Source organism: Varanus komodoensis, unplaced genomic scaffold (assembly GCF_004798865.1).
Source record: "Varanus komodoensis strain SLA01 unplaced genomic scaffold, ASM479886v1 scaffold3, whole genome shotgun sequence".
Lineage (NCBI taxonomy): Eukaryota > Metazoa > Chordata > Lepidosauria > Squamata > Varanidae > Varanus > Varanus komodoensis.
Window position 1 is genome coordinate 18,703,432 of NW_025335761.1, and position 18,597 is coordinate 18,722,028.

The window sequence follows — 18,597 nt, forward strand, 5'->3', positions numbered from 1 at the left end:
GTAACCACTACAAAGAAAGTTATTTCATTCTAGAATGTAGTAGCAGGAGCTGGGAGATGAGATGCTCTGTGGGTAGAAGATTTAGTGATAAGTGATAAGCATGGTAAAGCCACTTGTTGCAGAGGAGCTGAGATGACATGGAAAAGGCTGAAAAACTGTTTATGGAATAAGGTTTCTAAAATAAAGCACAAAAAATATCCAGTATTTTTAGGAGTGGGGCATGATCCACTCAACTTTTACAGATTCTTACAGCACAGTTTACAGCAAGAACAATAGATCACTATGTGGATTCAAGTTAATTATGGACAGTGCATTGGATACATGCATAAAATATTACACATAACATAATGCTAGACTATAATAAGGCAAACACTGCACTTCTCAATAATAATCTGTTAATGGAATAAAATGGCTTAAAATATTGTTGTAACTATGGTTTTAAGAGTAACCCAGCATCCTTATTTTATGAAAAATAAAACCTTCCTTTTTTTAGGCTTGGAATTAAGCACTTCCCTTGTGGCTTATGGAAGTAAAACTGCAGTCAGTGATCAGACACAGCAGGTGCAGCACAATATTAGAGTTTCACTAGGGGAGGGTAATCCAGCAGCAGCTTACTGCACCTGTTGCATCTGTGCAGTATCTCCCCACCAACTGTCTGTGGGAATACGCTAGAACACCTGGCTTCTAAGCTTTTTGCTCAGCCAGAGTACATGCATCCAAGCTTGGGGCCATTCCAGCTTCGTGAAAGGCAGAGAAGGACTAACACAATTACTATTATTATAAACCACACTGGCTCTCAAAATAAGCAGTTAGGGAGGGATAAGCAAATAAAAGAGTATAAAATAAAAAAAAAGTGTTTTACTATTGCACAAAGAAAATAACTCACTTCTACTTTCTCATATTTCAAATAACATATTTAGCAAAGCACAAGAAAGGTTTATTTAAAAACTGTTGAATGTGGGACTGGAGAGAGAAGACGGAGAATATTTTAAATGTACTTTAATGCTTTGTTTTTGTGATATTTGTATTTTATTGTTTTGGTTTTGTGCATTTTTGTACACCCCAAGAGAGTTTCAGTTATGGAGCAGTACAGAAATAAAATTATGATTATTTGGAAAACATTTTATTTGTCTGATTGTTTTTTCTATAAGTAGTAGGGAATTCTGGAGTTATCACTATTCTGGGGTGATTACTTTTATGTACACATTTTAATGTAATAAAACATTAGAAAAGAATTATGAAGATTATGAATACTGGTGATTGAAAACACTATTATTTCCTACACAAACTGGGTAGTCAAAATGTATTGTTTTTGGGAATGTTTTCTCTCTGTTTCTCATTTTAAACTAAAGCTAAAGTTATAGGTAAAATTTTCATGAGATTTCTATCTTCACATTAAATACACTTTGTTTATATAAAATAAGATCAAAGCAAACCTTTTGGTCTTAACACTTGCTTTCATCTGTGGAATATGTAGTGGTGATGGAACCTAGTTTGGGCTTGCTATAATCTTGGAGTTTCATTGTAACACTGTTACACCTGCTTTTATTTAAATTGTTGGTTTCTGTGAAGAAGATAATGGTCTTTCAAAAAAAAAAAAAAAGAATCCTAAGAAAATCAAGAATGCACAATGTTTTAATGGATAATCAACTTCCACTGAAAATAACTAGTAGTAAGAAAAAAAGCACTGGGACATGTGTGATGTGAAAGGTTTTTGGATTACACCCATTTATTGTCCTGCTGCAAGCAGTCGCTTGCTTGCTCTTTCATATTTGTTTTATTATGTGATCCACATTTGTTGAAATACTGTAGTCTCAAAAACCACTCAAATACATTTTCAAAGATATACTTGGTGACATTTCCATTTTCATACATTATTGCAATAGTTAAGGTCATATGATTAGATAGCATCACAATTCCTCCATGAATGAAACAAGCCTACTAGGCAACCAAAACTCTGTTTGAGTTGTGTTTTGATCTATAAAGTGAGCTACCTGCTCTTATTTCTGGCTAGAAAAGCAGGGTTTTATGCTGCATTTTATTCTTGTTGCTTTTAAATCTATTTTGTCTTCTGATTATTATTTGTTCTGTGAATGTCGCAGAGTATATATTAATGGACATCATATACATTCAAGTAAAATAAATAAATAAAAACCTTCTGATGAAACTAGGCATACTGCTAAAGCAGACAATAATCTATCCCATCTATCAACGTAAGAGAAGCTTACAATAAGTCTTTAGGAATCTTCACAGAAATGGTGTAGAGAATGGGGTCCTTTCTTACTTTAAAAAAAAAAACACACAGGAAGGAAGAACTAATAGCTTTATTCCAATGATACAAGGTCTTTTCTGCATGTGAACTCTCTTGAGGAATACCAAATTAATCCCAGCTGAAGGCTTTCTATGTGCAAAGAAAGCAGCAACCAGAACACAGGGAAACCCATTATACTCATTAACTGAGCAAGAAACTTCTGCTATGACACTAGGGTTTATTTAAGTAACATTACACCATTCATGATGATGAAGAAAGACTGAGACGATGGTCAGTTTAGAGCATTTTTGTCTCTCTTGTAAATAAATGACTGGCTACACTTACCAGGAATCCTAGCCAATCCTCAGCGCCTCACTTCTTTGCTCAATTAAACAGGAAATCATGAAACAGAAGGCTTCTCTCCAACAGATAAATCTATAGAGAAAATCCCATTGGCTGTGTGGCTAGAATGCGGCTTCAATACCTTGGCTTTCCTACAGTAGAGTTTCTAGTTGAACTAAGGGGACATCAAATCAAATCTCTCTCTGTAACATTATTGTCCAACTATACACAAGGAAAGATCTTCTTCATCTCTCAACAGATTTTCAGGATAAAAACCTGAGGGTATATCCCCTGCACCCTGACAGACAGCTGCTGTGCTAGAACCAACAAACAAGAATTTTAAAGAGACAAGTTTTAAAAGCTCAATATCCATTTGCTTCTGTTTCTAGGGCAGCAGCCTTCAAAAGGCAGAATGTACAGAACAAAGCAAGTTAAAAATAAAATATGAATGGGATTTTGCCACAATTCTGTTAATAATTTATGCATACTTAAATTCCACATCTTTGGGCATACAGACATGTAACAGTGCTGGCTGGCTTCTTGCCATGTTCTGTTCTGTCTAAAGGCCAAGGCAATTATCTTTTCTGTTTGATTCTTCAGTACTTTTACAACAAACATAATGTAAAATGTGATTTTATATAAATTAATGCAGGTTGATAAATCTCTAATAGCTATCCCTCCCACTGATTTCCCTCCACATTGTAATTTCCTTCTTGAAAATGGTGGTAGCACAGATGCTATATGCTAGATGAAGCAGAGGTTCTTGAGAGTAACAAATTTTAAATTATGGAACTGAATTTGCTATGAAAGAAATGTAGTTGGGAAATCGGCATTTGGTGACACATCATCATTGGCTGCCTAGCTCTCTAGAGATATTTATGGCTTTTCGCTAGGAGTTATCCACAGCTATCTCTAGAGAACCATGCAACGCATTTGCTGACATGTCATCGATTGCTGCATCTCCCTAGAGATAGTAATGGAAACCCATTTTCATAGAGCAAATGTTTTCACCATCCCCAACAAGCTCTTCAACACCTCAGATAACACAGTTGCCTCTCTTTAAACTAAGCCATGTGTTCCATCAGAAGCTAGAAATGGAAGCTCAACAAATGCTCAGCCAACTCTGCCCCTGAACCCAGACCCACTGAGATTAATTCACCATGGATTAAAGAGTTTTGAATGTAATAAGCAGGCACTGGACTATATTGCTCTGGCCTCCCATTATCACTGAACTTCGGAAGATAGTGAGAGACAGGTAGATCTCTTTTAAAGATCCAAGTTATTTTCTATTGGGCTTACATTAAAGACAATGAAGTTCACCATCCTTGGACATAGTGAAGGATGGTACATAAAAGCTTTGAATAAATAAATAAAATAGGTAAGTTACAACATTTTTTTCAATATTGTATACCTACCTATGTACATACATAGTCTCTCTCTCTTCAGTACCTGTAGTTACTTTATTATTACTGTATTTTTCTCATTATTGCAATGCTGTATCACATTTAAGATTTTTCAGTGAATATGAAAATGTTTTTTAAGTGTTTCATATGCATAGAAAGGTTATGTGTCAATTTTTTGGGGACACCCTGTATATTAAAAAAATAAAACATTTGGCTTACTCATGTGATCTTACTTACACACAAATTCTACTTAAGGACATTCTCAGGAATGGAACTCATTATTAACCCAGGGACTACCTGTATATCTCATGAAGTCCTGTGGTTTTATCAAGTATGCTGTCTCCTTGGGGAGATATTAGAGTTGTCATCTTCAAGAAGGGAAAAAACGGAAGAACCTGGGAAAATTCTGGATTATAAAACTGCAATCTTCAAAAACCTTGAAAATAATGCAGTGATTACTAGAAGCCACAATGGATTTGTTAAGAACAAATCCTGCAAGACAAATCTGATTTCATTTATTCATTGTGTAACCTTCCTGGTGGACTGTGGGAATACTGTGGACATAATATAACTTGATTTCAGCAAAACTTTTGCCTAAGTGCCCCATAATCTTGATTAGCAAATGTTTTGCCACACTAGAGGCTTTTAAGATGTAGCTGAAAGGGATGGTTTAACTTGGAGTCCTGTGTTGAACATGAAGTTGGAACTGATGGCCTTACGGACCCAATCCAATTCTATTATTCTATTGCAATGTTTTGTTATTATGAAACAACATAATCTTTAGAGAAAAAATAATCTTGGTTCTTGGGCTTTCAAGTAACCAGTGCTGACAGTGCTGACTGTCTCTGAGATGTCTACTGAGAACAAACATTCTCTGTTCCTCCTTTGTATGACCTTGAAAGGGGTTTTGTTTGTTTTTAACTTTTAGGGTATTTCAGTAAAGGAGCTAGCAAGAGGTTCCCCCCTTTATCTAATGCTCAAAGACAAAGATTTAGCTGATAAATTTCATCCCCTTCTTTCACATCATAGCTGACTAAAGGAAAAGGATGCCTGTACTGAGCTCTTTCTCACTAAAAGGAGTGGTAGAAGGACTCTCTTGGGCAGCTTGCTGGCAGATCTGTGGATCCCAGAATGGCTTGCCCAGTGTTGGGAGGGAATTTTGTAGATCGCAGCAATTTATGAGGACAATGAGATAAATCTGCTGGAAGAAAGAAAGGTGTTTCTGTAGAATGATGGGGAATGTATGGCCCTGCAGATGGTATTGGTCTGCAACTCACATCTTCCATCACCACTGCATATACTAGTTAAACCTGATGGAACTCTAGCAACTTCTGCAGAGGCATTTATTCCCCATGCCTACTGTATAAAGATAAGCCTATACAGAATTAGAGCTAGTAAATGAATAGGGATAGAGAGTAACAGTGTGAATTTTTAAAAATCTGTAAATAAACTGGACTTCATAAAACTAAGAGTTCTGTATATCTTAACAGCAGTGCACTCTCAAAAAGTACTTACACAAAGCAGGGCACCCAATTTTTGCCCAACTTACCACAATACCACAAATTGTCTATGAATGGTCACCTCACCCTCAATAGGTTTCTGGGGCATTGGAGCGCTGCAGTAAATATGCAGAAACTTATGAAAATTGGGAAACTGACCTTGAACAAACAGAAACGCTTTCTGTACACCCAAAGCCACCAGAGAATCAGAATACAACCTATTAGTCTTCACATATCTTTCAGCTGGCACAAATGGCTCCAAAAATTGTACTGAGTATATTTAGATCTTAGAATATTGTGACACAATCTATTAAGAAATCAGTTGTTGTTTTTTTTAAGGCCTGGCTGAGACTTTCTGATGTCTCCTTAATCCCCCCTCCCCCCAGAAACAACTCCCAGATGAAGGATACATTTTTGTTATTACAGCTGTTCAGTGTATATGTACTGTGAAATATATCCTTCAAAAAACCCCTTCAGATCCTACAAAAAAACCATTTGACTTCATTCAGTGAAATATGAAGCAGATGTGGAATGGCATAATGGTCTTCTGCTCAACAGTGTGATTAGACTGCTGTGGAGGCACACAAATAACTTATTTAAGAGGAGGGGAAACCCCTGCCATAGGCATTGTTAAATGTTTAAATCATACAATTACATGCAGAATTGAATTAAATAGCAAGTTCTATTTGCTGTGTCACTTGTGCCTCAGCCAGTTCTCATGGACAGTATAACAAAACTACAAATTGGTAAACCAAGTAATAGAAATGATTTTGGTTTTGTTTCAAATAGTTCTAGCACCAAACTAGACATGATTCTAAATAAAAGCCTTGGAATTGAATCAGTGCTTTGCAAAAATTTAATTTTAAGTCAGTTATTAAGGGAGTTATTTTCTTCAGATCACTATGTGTGGGGAAGGGAAGATTACACCACCACTATTATGCCAACAAAAATTGCCACTATGAATGCAAGCTGGTCTTATCCCTGAGAGAAAGGATCACATTGGTATCGTTAAAATAAGAAAGCATCCATTTTATTTATTTTATTTAAACATTTTCTATACTGTTCTAGTGAATCATATGTTGGATTAAAATAAAAGTTAATAAACTAAAGTTAAAAGTCACGTATAAAATAGGTTAGAGTTTATTTTAGGGTTCTATAAATATATATAATCCCAAATATGAAATTCTGGTAAAATGTAAATAACCAGGTTTGAAAAGGCACTTACTTCTGGGTAAAACATTCGACCTCTACAATAAAATCTAACGTGAAGAAGTTTAACTGCTTATTGTTATTGCTATACTATAAATGGTATTAGCAAGAGCTGGATGTAGTTGCCATCAAAGATATTCAGTGTGTGGAAAATAAAGGCTGTCTTGGCTACCAAAGGATGATCATGATGCAGTCATGATGCAGCATCCCACTGAACCTTCACTAATACCCTTGCTATCAGGAGAAATGGAGGAAAAGGGTAAAACAAAGTCCCTGTCCAGCACAGCAGAAACACAGCATTGTCCAGCGTGACAAAGAGATCTACTGAAGGAGTCCTCCAAAACCACAGCTGAAGCAGTTGCATCTGAAGCCTGTCCAAGGCAAATAGAGAGGCGGTGGCTTGCTCGCTTGGAGATCTCATGATAAGTCCAAAACCATCTCCGAGTGAGCAAGCCACTGCCTCCCCATCTGTGTGGTGTGTGCGCGCGCAGGCAGTGGCGCAGGCCAGATAAATGGGCATGGTGGGCTGGATCCATCCCGCAGACCGCAGTTTGCGGACATATGCTGTAGATAGTCATCTCTTCCCAGTTATACATTATAAGCTAGAAAGGACAAGGACCAAAGCAAGTGGTGGAAGGTGCACTCCAAGCACCTTGTTAACTTTCCTGGGCCTCAGAAACTGAAATGCATGCATGTGCTTTGGACACATCCATGGATTGTGCTGCCAGAAGATACCATACAAGCTCCTCTGGCGATGAGGAATTTTATTCTTAGAGTGTCTAATAAATATGTTAAGGCAGGTCGCTGAAGTTTCCTAAATGCATCTCCCAACAGCAAAGAGAAAGAAAATTTTGAAGAACTTAGAACTCGACTAGATGACAATGTAAGGCTATGATAACAGCAAAGTATTTACACATCCTGACAATCCACCATGACTTAATTTACCTGTGTGGACTGTTTTGTCAGACTGGGTGCCTGAACCATTTTTGCATGGCTCTCACAGCAACCCACTTTGTCATGTTGTGTCATATCATGCAAACCCAGGTGGCAGGAATTGATTGCGAGTTAGAGTACCTTCATATAAACATAACATAAGCCATGGCTAACCTGTGGATTGCTCTGTCTTAAAGGAACCCTGTTTTCTGGATTCACATTATATGACAATCCAAGGAAAGCCAGGCACCATGCAAACACAGTCCCTGTGAACATCAGGTATAATGCAATGTCATTTTATACGAACCAGGTCTCTGCCTCTAGGCTGCCATCACCACCACAGAGCAGGCCCTAAAAATGAGCTTTCACATATTAGTCATAGTTTCCATAGTCATATTCACTTGTCAGCTTAGATCCAGGGACAGCAGTGTTCAAATAACTGCTTACCTATCACTGCCAAGAGGTATCTGTGAGACAGTTTACCTCTGCCTTTACCTATCTGTCAAATTTGTTGTGAGGATAAAATGAGGAGAGGGAACCATGCATTCTGCTTTCAGCCCTTTGAAAGAAAAGTGGGCTAAATATGCAAGTGTTGTTAATCATCGTGTCTTGTTAAAAAAATACAGCAATAATTTTGCATTACTTAAATGAATCTTCACACAAACAGTGTATGTATGGGGAAAAGAAAGTTACAGTTTTGGAGGGGTTAGACTTTGTGCTACCCTACTTTTCATGTATACAGATGAAGCCAACAGTTTCCAAAAATGATTTTATTATTTAAATTTATTAAAATTTAGTTTATATTACTTTTTGTATAAAGGGTGGAAAGCAATTGGCATGGACATAGCAAAGCAACTTGACAGAAAACTGAAAGGCAGCTTCCATAACCAAATCCAACCTGCTTTTCTATTGACCTGTTCAAATTTGTGCATGATCTGTATACATTAATGTCTACTGAATCCCAGTCTTTATTTCTGTAAACACTGCATACAGAACTTACACTGAACTCTACAATTTGGATGTGTTACTTCTAATTCTGTACACCATGATTATTATAACACAGAAGACCTAAAGAGCTTCTTAGAGAGTCTGCTTACATTTAACTAAGATCTCAGTTTGGGCTAATGCATGACCCATGCATTTCTGCTACTCTTGTAGAATTGTTCATAATACTCCAGTCTTACCCCGATTCTTTGGAAATTAGGGAGAAGGTATGTACAACAGAACAGCCATGCTTCCACTGAAATCTTGTGACACATAAGACAGGGTGGAGACTATGTTCACCTTGTGGGTGCTGAAGAAGTACTTCTGCTGAAAGAGCCCTTAAGGGCAGTGCCCCAGAAGCACTAATGAAGTGCCCCATGAGGTCAGTGAAAGAGAGCTGAAGCTATACATTTGCCCCAAATTATATACACAGGGATAACATCAAGTTTCTGTCATCCCAAGTCTCTACCCAGCCAACTCTCTACTTACTAATACAGTGGTACCTTGGCTCACGAACTTAATCTGTTCCAGGACTCTGGTCGTGACCTAAAATGGTTGTGAGCCAAGTTAAATTTCCCCATAAGGTTCAATGTAAATAAGGTTCATCTGTTCTGTAACTATTTTTTTAAATCAGAAAAATGTGAAGCAATGGGACAAAGAACAACAAAGATTGCAGACATCTCCGCACCCCCCACCCCAAGCACCAGTGTGGCCATCTCCCTGCCTCCCCACAGCACAACCACTATCACGCCCATCATCCCGGTACACTGAGGGGGGAGATGGCGCGAACGGGGCATGCTGGGGGGAGAGATGGGCACGAATGTGGGGTCACTGGTGGTGAGACAGGCGCAATTGTGCTGGGGGGGAGAGATGGCCGAGATCACAGTTGCACCCCTGCAGGAAAGATGGGCACAATCACAGGCGCACTCATGCAGGAAAGATGGGCGTGATCTTGGCCATCTCCCCCCCTCCCCCAGCATGATTGCGGCCATCTCCCCACTCAGGAGGGTGGGGAAACGGCCGCGATCTTGGTCGCCACCCAATGCGGAGTTCGTGACCTGAGTTAAAATGTTTATGAAATTTTTGTTCATGACCCAATTTGGTCGTGAACCGAAGCGTTCGTGCGCCGAGGTACCATTGTACTGTGACAGAATCCTCCCTTCTTCCTCACATGTTACTAGGAAGTGATAGTGGCATGACATCCCACCAGCACTGCTGCTCACCCCATCACTCCTCGGCACTCTCTTCACCCTTAGCTCTTGGTCTGCAACTTCAAGTTATCAGCATACTGTCCGTGAATGAGCCTGTTTGCTCAACGTACCCATACCGAGGTGGCATGCTACATTATGCTTTCCCCAGCAGGGAGATCTCATGGGTGAGCAGTTCACCAGCATTCACTGCATTATCTACCACCCTGTAGAATGGCTTTTCACTACAACTTTTAAGACCCTTTTTTAATGACTAAAGATGTCCATGTTACAAGTGTGGAATTTTGAAAAGCTGGTGGGGGTGCCAGACAGAAGCAGGAGCGGGGCTGGGAAAATCAGGAAGAAAAATATTCTGGTCTTCTGATGAGGGAATATTTCTTAGTATGCACAGATGGGGAAGGGATCAAAGGAGGGTAATGGCACAGAGGGAGGGAACAGAATGCTGTTGCCAGTGTACTAAAAAAGGGCAGTAGAGATAGAAAAGACAATGGGGCATAGTAGAGGAAGCAGAAGATACAACAGTGGTGGGACGAATGGCAGATGGAACCAAACCTGGAATGGAAGAGACATGCTGTGACTGCAAAGCAGACCAAAATTTAAAAGGGCTGCCACAGTACTGAACAACCATGGATAAAAAAAAAAACTGGTGATGAGGCAGTAGCACAAGTGCTAGTGTTGCACTGATCTGCTGCAGAGGTCCTTGGCATGTGCGCCACTGTCTGAGTGGAGATCTGAGAGGGGAAGAAGGGAAGGGGGCAAATGGTGGGGGGGGGGAGGCAAGTCCAAGGTAGTCATCTGTTGGGCGCACAGGAATTTTACTTGCATTGCAATGGTAAAATTCCCATGGAGGTTAGAGTATTGTACAAATCTGTCCATTGTAAAGTCAAGTACAAATGTAGTAGTGGCGTTTTTATTGCAAGTGACAACAGAACTCTTGGCTACTTAGCAAAAATACCTGTTGATTTTACTGTCCTGTGAAATTAAATAAACATTTTGACCTTATTTTCATAGACTCACTTGCTTTCCTCCTGTTATATTCCACCATAGAAAACTATTCATAAGAAGTTATTATTTTAGGTTCTGTAATCAGTTAATAATGTTATGCAAATTATACACAGTACGATGTGAAACAATAACTACATTGTGCTTCACAAAGCTAAATGCAGACAGAGCCTCTGAGTCTACCAACAGACATTCCAAGTTTATGAAAATAGGAAATACATAGAATATGGAAACAAGCATAACTCATAGTCTCTCTAAAATGCATGTTGTTCAATGATTCCAGAGTTACAATTTATTGTATGTAATTAACATCTAAATAAATTAAAATCCAGAGCCACTTAGAAGAAACTTTTAGCGTATTTTCTTTTTCTGCATTTCAAACCTAAAATAAATCTCTGTATAACTGGAAGACTTTTAGAAGAATTATGAAACAGAAACACAATGATGTTTAGGCAATAGATTTAAAGGTTCTAATTTTACTGTTCTCTGTTCTAAATATTAAACATTGTTCAAGTTCTTTGTTTAAACACAAGTAAATGACAACCCCTCTAAGATGCATACTTATAGAAGACTTATTCTGGCTATGTGCCAAAGGGAAAAATATATTTAAAAATGATCACAGCTGCAAATAACTAAGCACAAAACAGCTGACTAGCAAAAAAAATCCATACTGCAGTCACGATAGTCAATTGTACCATATGGCCATTATGTATAAAATAACCATTGGAGAGAATTGACTGTTTAATACTTAACTTGAAGCCTCATACATTTTAGTCTTATATATTTCATTAATATTTTTATATAATGCGGAAATCAGTTCTAGAATTTTTTAAACCATAGTTTTAGTTTGCAGCCTTATTACCCACTTTTCATCCATGTTTAAGGTAGCAATCCCATGGTCCCCAAACAATGCCTGAGGACAGTGGTGAGCCCCCTGCCGAGGCTGAAGACAGCACCCTGCCCTTCTACTGGGAACAAGAGCTCCAACTCCATTTCCCCACCCTCTTGCAGCTGGAGTAGAAAGAACTGCACTGGCTGGCTTCCAAGGTCAGAAGAATTAACCTTAAAGGGGGGAAAACAGGATGTCCCAGAGAACAATAAGGGCAGGAGACTGGAAAGGACAGGATATGAGCCATCTCAAGCTTCTGCCAACCTTTCCTTCAGAAGTGCCCTTGCTGGACAGCTAAAAATCTCATCTTGCAAAGGTTAGAAGGGAGAATAGGTGAAGAAGCCAAATATATCTAAGGAAAGCAGAAGAGGAGGCTACAGCTCTAGCTGAATAACCCTTGTAATATGTGCAGTAAGTGTGCAAGAATTAATACTGAAAACACCCACTTGGCAGAACAATGCGATGGCACTATATGACCTTATTTGGGGAGATCCTCAGTGACAAATGAATAAACTGAGATTTCTTAAAGGATTATGTTCTACGGAAAAGGCCTTTCTGACATCTAGGAATGAAGCTTTGACCTCTATTGGGGGAGTAGCTTGAGGAAAGTTAATAGTATGGTAACCTGAGTTAAATGGAATTTGGAAAAAAGGAGCAGCCTAGATATGGCACTACGTTGTACCTGTGAAAAGTTAGTAACTGTTAGTCATGCTTGCTCTTCATTCTGAAGGAAGAGCAATATATAACACTGTTTATATAGTTTATATTTTAAAAACTATATTTATAAAAGTATAAACAAAATATATTGTGAGCTTCCTATGTTGGCTGCAGATGTAAATTCAAAGGGCGTGGCCGTCAATTGTGTCAGCACCACTAACAGACTCCAGGCTAGGACTGGATGGGAGGCCAATGGATACAAGTTAGCATGTCCTTCAAGAAACTGTTTAATATGGGGAAATGGGAAGAAATGTTACGAATAGACTTTGAAAAAGGAAAGAGCTAAACTTCTAGATTTCAAAGGAAAAAACAAGTCCAGAAGATCTCAGGTTTGGAGTCCTGTTCTATTACAGCAAGAAATTTCAGAAAGGTCTTCCACCTGACAGTGTATGACGCCTGGGTGGAAGGTTTGCATGAAGCAGAACCCTCTCTAACTGGTGAAACTGCCTACTTTCCATGCAATGAGATGGAGTCTGATCATCTCATTGTTCAACATGAAGAGATCTGTTATTCAATGCTGAGGTCAATACTTGGCATGCTCCACATATCAAATAGTTCTAGAGTGATTGTTGGAAAGAGATCTCACTCATAAGAGGTGAACAAATCTGCAAGACTGTTAGACATTCCTGAGTGCTGTATACTGACAGCATAGCAGTGTACACACCAGTCTCAGAACTGTAAGAGAATTAAAGGAGGGGAACGAATTCTATTCTGCTTGTTTACATCTAAGTTAACTGCAGTAATGTTCATAGCAATTTGGATGGTTTGTCCACTGATGGCATATTCAAGTTCTCATAGGCAAGAACATGTGGAACAGAATTCTGTTTCAATGTGACCACAGTGCCTTGATTCTAAGTTAACTTTATGGGTCTCTCCAGCCATTAAGGAATGTGTTCTCAATGAATGTTAGGGATGGATGGGAAGTCCAGAAGTTGTGCCCCCTTAAAAAGTATGTTGGAACAATCCAGTAAAGTAGAAAATACCAGAAAAAAGTTTATGAAGAGAAAGCATGTTTTGGGGTCCCAAAGGAGCAAATAATATAAAGAAGACTCAAATAAATTGGAAACGGAGAGAAAAAAAACAGGAGAAAACAACAGAGTTCAGCACCCCAGGAGAGTAGAATTGTTTAGAATTTTGCCGAGAGGGGAGGGAACATTCCAAATGCTGCTAGTCTCTGAGGCAGAAGAAAAGGCACTGAGAGGCAGGCAGGAACCATGTCCAGTGTGTGCACTGAGTGGGTGGATGGAGCTCCCACCTAATATTCTGTTTAGCACTACAATGTTCCAAACAATTGTTTAGTGCTAGCACATAGTTTGTATGTTAGAATCACAGAGACCCCAAAGAACGTCTCAAATCTGGTCACAAACATATTCAGTCAAATATCTTTCTCTGTGCAGGGCTTTCCCACCATCACTGTATTAACACAGAAGCTCACACAGGTGGGTGATAACATATAAACATCCAACCACACATTGGGTTCTTGTTAAGAAAGCACACCCACCAGTAAAAACAACCTTATCTCTACTTGGGTCTCAATGAATTCAAGTAGACTTTCTATCAAATAATTGAGTAGAGGATTGCTTTTAACTGGACAATCTGAAACATTTTTATTTAGAAGAAAACCTCTCTGAGTGCAATAGGTCTTTCTAATAACTGTGTTTAGGATTGTAGTCAAAGTTTTAGCAGTAAATAGTGACTGATGGACAGTGCAAGCAACCATGTCATGTATTTTAGGAGTTGGAAAAATGTCTGTGTTGTGCCAGACTGCAGCTGTTATTCCATTATTCAGGGTTAGCACATACTCATCCAGAATTGATCCCCTTGTAAAAATTTTACACTGTCCATTATAGTATCCTGTCAGAAAGGGCTAGAAGGGATTGAAAGATGAACTTCCTGAGGCACTGCAATGGCAGTTGATGAATTGAGGGAATGGGCAGGAACTCCTTCTATATACTGATGCTGAGGGTAGGGGAGAGGTTCCCAGCAAAACTCTTGCCTGTAGAATCTCTCACCCCAACAACAGGCTCCACATAGATGCAAAGCCCATGTATGTGATCCAGAGACTATGCAGAAGGTTCTAATAACCTTAGACAAGTCATTTCCTGTGCCTCAGTCTCTACTCTCCAATGGGGGAAATTAATACAGGCAGTCCCCGGGTTATGAACAACCCATACTTATGAACTGTCATAAAGCCCGTTAATTTAAAAATTTGAGTTAAAGTTCTACTGCAGAAACTTGTTATCACCATACAGAGAGAGGAAGCAGAAAGGGAGGGAAGGACGGACTCCAAAGCATCACCACAAAGAGAGAGGGAGTGAAAAGGTAGAGGGAGGCCTCGAAAGCATGCCTTCCTGCCCCGTCCATCCAGGGAGGGGAATCTCTCCAGCATTTCCTTGCTGCAAAGAAGCCGCCCTGGTGAGTTTGGATGGGGGAGGGATAGAGATATTCATGGCTTTTTCACTTTAATGGGGCTCCTGTGCCCTTATTCTGCACAAATGTGGAGGGCCAATTACAGGTTATCCGACTTACATACAAATTCAACTTAAAAGTCACATTTCTGTTTTCAAAGGAACGGAACTTGTTCATGACCCAGGGAATTCCTGTATTGACTTATTTTTCATGGTTGTTGTAAGGATTACAAGAGCTTTGAACAGATCAAACACTATACAAATGTTAGGAGTATTATTCATCCCCAGACAAAGACACGATAGCATGATAAAAGGAAAAGGGAAAAAGATAAATTTGTTTACTCTTGGATCTGGTATATTACTACTGGCCCATCTTACATCCTTCATCAGACTACTGCCTTCTCTGTTCCTTTCCCTGAAGCTCATTCCATTTTTGGGCTTCCTGGCCCTTGGATCTGCTGACCCAAATATTTTCCAGTAACCACTCTAATTCTGTGTATTCAGCAGAAAATTTATGTCCTTATATTGTAAGGGTGGGGAGTCTTTAACTTAGCAGCCATGGACAGCCATGTCCCGTCCACTGGCTCTATTCCCTTTTCCCTGGAGTATTACTTCAGCTTTTATGGAGTATTTTCCCCATTCTAAAATACTTAAATTCTTCTATTGACACTAGCAATAAGTGTTTTAAGCTACAGTATACTGGCATTTAAAAATAATTTTATCCCCACCTCTTTGCCTTTAACTTTTTGAGGATCTCGTATTCTGGCATATGAAATTATGTCTCCAACAATTATACTAAAATCTCAGTCATAAGTTCTCCAAGTGCCGCTCTTCTTTATGAATAACAACTGTTCCCATTCTTATCAGACTTACTGCTTTACAGTTATGTTTAAAACCACTATTTCTGATTGTTGTTGGAAAGTGAGGCTTTTCTTAGCTGTTTCCTTCCCTTAAAGAATTGCTACCTTTAAAGTTATTCTTTCCCCAGCTTCCTATTTCTGAGACCAATTATCATTTCCAAGTCCTTCCTTCAGCAATCTACATTTGTCTTTACTTTGTAATGCATGGATTGACTCCTTCCTTGGTTTCCCAGCCCACAGATTCCCAGCTGGGCAATGGTGATGGAATGCCTCGTATGTGAAATTTTCTCCAACTTAACTGACCTTTCACTCCCTTACATAGGCTGCACTGTTTCCAAGACTCTACTGAAACATTCACAAAAGCTTAGCCAATCATAAACAGGGACTAAAGAAGACAGTGATAGATGACAAGAAGTTTTATGCTGCCAAATTTTCAAAGAGTTCTTATCACTCAGTGCTGGTAAAGGATATTGTGGATCATAGCCTGAAAGCAGGGACAACACAGTGGCTGTGTTCCAACATGAATGAACAAGAGCAAGAGCATATCTGCTAGTAAAGCAACAGGCCATTGACTGGATTCAAATGACATGGCAAACCAACATGAATAACTAGTCACAGTTGGGTGCTGTGCTGTACAGATCTAGGACACTTCCTGAAGAATGGCTTGTTTTAGTAGTGGTTTGACTCAGAATTGAGTCAACTGGACCAAACCTGCTACAGGAAGCAGTGAACAAACCATTCCAGAAGAACAACAGAAACCCTGTGCTCCTCCTGTAGACCTCACCCAGGCCACCACCAGTGCCAGTCTCTCCACCAAGTGCCCAAATGGCACTTGGGAACAATCGTCTTTGGCTTGTTCTCCTGTTTTGCAACTGTGATCCGTTGCCATAACCACAGCTTTTCTCCAGTTTTTCTAGAGATCACTTTTTGTGATCTGATGTGTGACAGCCAGTAATAGTCTCTGCACTGTACCCTAGTAGCTCATTGGAGCAGCCGTCACTGACCTGACACCTATTTCAGTGAGGGAAGGGGCTTTTGTGCCAAATGCGGGCAATTTTTAAAAATAAATTTAAAAAATAAATTGGGTTAGCAGTTTAGAGTTGTGCAAACATGCAATTCTAACTTTCCAAGCTTTGAAGACTTTCTTGGTCAATGTCCTGGTAAGTATCTGCTGTCAAAGCATGCAATTTAATTTTAATTTTTTAATTCAATAAAACATTTTTATCCTGTCTTTTCACAAACGTCTCAAGATGGCTTATAGAGAATAAAATCAAAATGATAAAAATACAATCCATAATATAATAGCAATAAATAGATCACAATAAATACAATCATTACTAACAGAATAACGTTAAACCAATAATAAAGAAAGGAGAATGCCACAATCATGAAAAAATAAATAACAATGGATAAAATAATAAAATAAATTTATTTATTTATAAAATAAATAATAAAAACTCTAAAAACTCTAATTCTTAAAATAGCATTTAAATAAAAATGTTTGTGGCCATTGATAAAGTCAGGCTTCAAATACTCTGGGTGCTTGCAGGGTTCTTTGACAGAGATACATGCAGCCAAAAAAACTGTATATAACCCTGTCAAATAGGAAAAAAAAAATCCCAACACCTCATTTAGCTGCAACAAAACCCCCACTTTTCAAAGAAACACTTATTTTTGATAGCTGTCAAAAATGAGCTTTCATAAATGGGGTGAGCAGCACTTTTCCATTTTCCCACATATACAGTGGCTCAGGAAAAGGTGAGAAAAGTGGGGGCCACTGAGAATGGTGAGATACAAACCAAAAACCTAGAGGATCTTATGGCAAAAGGGGTAATGCAGTTAGCAACCTCTTTTGCAAGCAAAGGTATGATTGTAGTTTGGTTTTTAATTGACAGCTTGCCACTTGATAGTTGCCAAATGAAAGCAAAGTGGCATATTTGAAGCCTGGATTTGTCAATGTCTATGGATGGTGCCTGCTTTGATAGCAGAACTATACCATGACACAGAATTGGCAAGGCTGCAGTTTGGATAGTCAGGATTGTACATATGTATAACTCCAAACTACAAAAACATTTGTGTACATTTTTGGAGCAAAAATAATTTCAAAAAGATGGAAGATCAGTGACAGTTGCTCTCTTGTGCCACTTACATAAGTTATCTCTAAAAGAAAAAATGGGATGAAGGGAGGGTGAATGCTGCAGCAACCATAACAGGGTAGAGATCACAGTGGGGAGAAGAGACAAGATGGTTTCTGCCATGGGATGCCTACAAGAGGACTGAGGGGAAAGAGGTGGGAGCACAACCCATGGCAAATACAGTTTTCTTACAAGCACAATATATGCTGTTTCACAAACAACCCACACTGCATATCTAATTTGTTGGGTGGGTTACCATCTTGTGCAAACATATTCAACGTTTTCCGTTTGGATATCATACTAAACAAACTATGAATGGGGAGTTCCTGGCTTGTGTAGCTCTTTATGATGACAAGATGAACCAAGTAAGTTTGGCTGAGCAGCTTGCATCAACATAATTATAGCTTCGAGTGAATGAGTAAAGAAAAATGGCTGTATCATGCAAACCAAGCCTATGTAACTGTCCTATTATTTATTCGTAATTGAAACATAAAATGAGTTAAAGTAAATTGAACTGTGAATGGTAAGAATTCTTTTTTCACTTCATGAAATCTTCTCTTAATACAGGATTAAATCACTATACCACTTAAATCCAAGTTAAGTATTTTTGAGAAAGAATCAAAACAGCTAATGCCAAAAAGTGACCTTATTCATGCAAAATCTGCGACATTTAAATGACTGTTGAATGCAGCAGCTGTGTTGCTGGCAGAAGAAACGTTAACATAACTAAGATGTTCATAGCTGTTTCCCTCCCCCT

General features: G+C 38.8%; 1 protein-coding gene across 5 annotated transcripts in view; it reads right to left on the reverse strand.

Annotated features, from left to right (window-relative positions):
* Positions 1-18,597, reverse strand: part of STARD9 (StAR related lipid transfer domain containing 9) — a 136,773-nt gene that overhangs the window by 92,139 nt on the left and 26,037 nt on the right. The window lies entirely within an intron of this gene.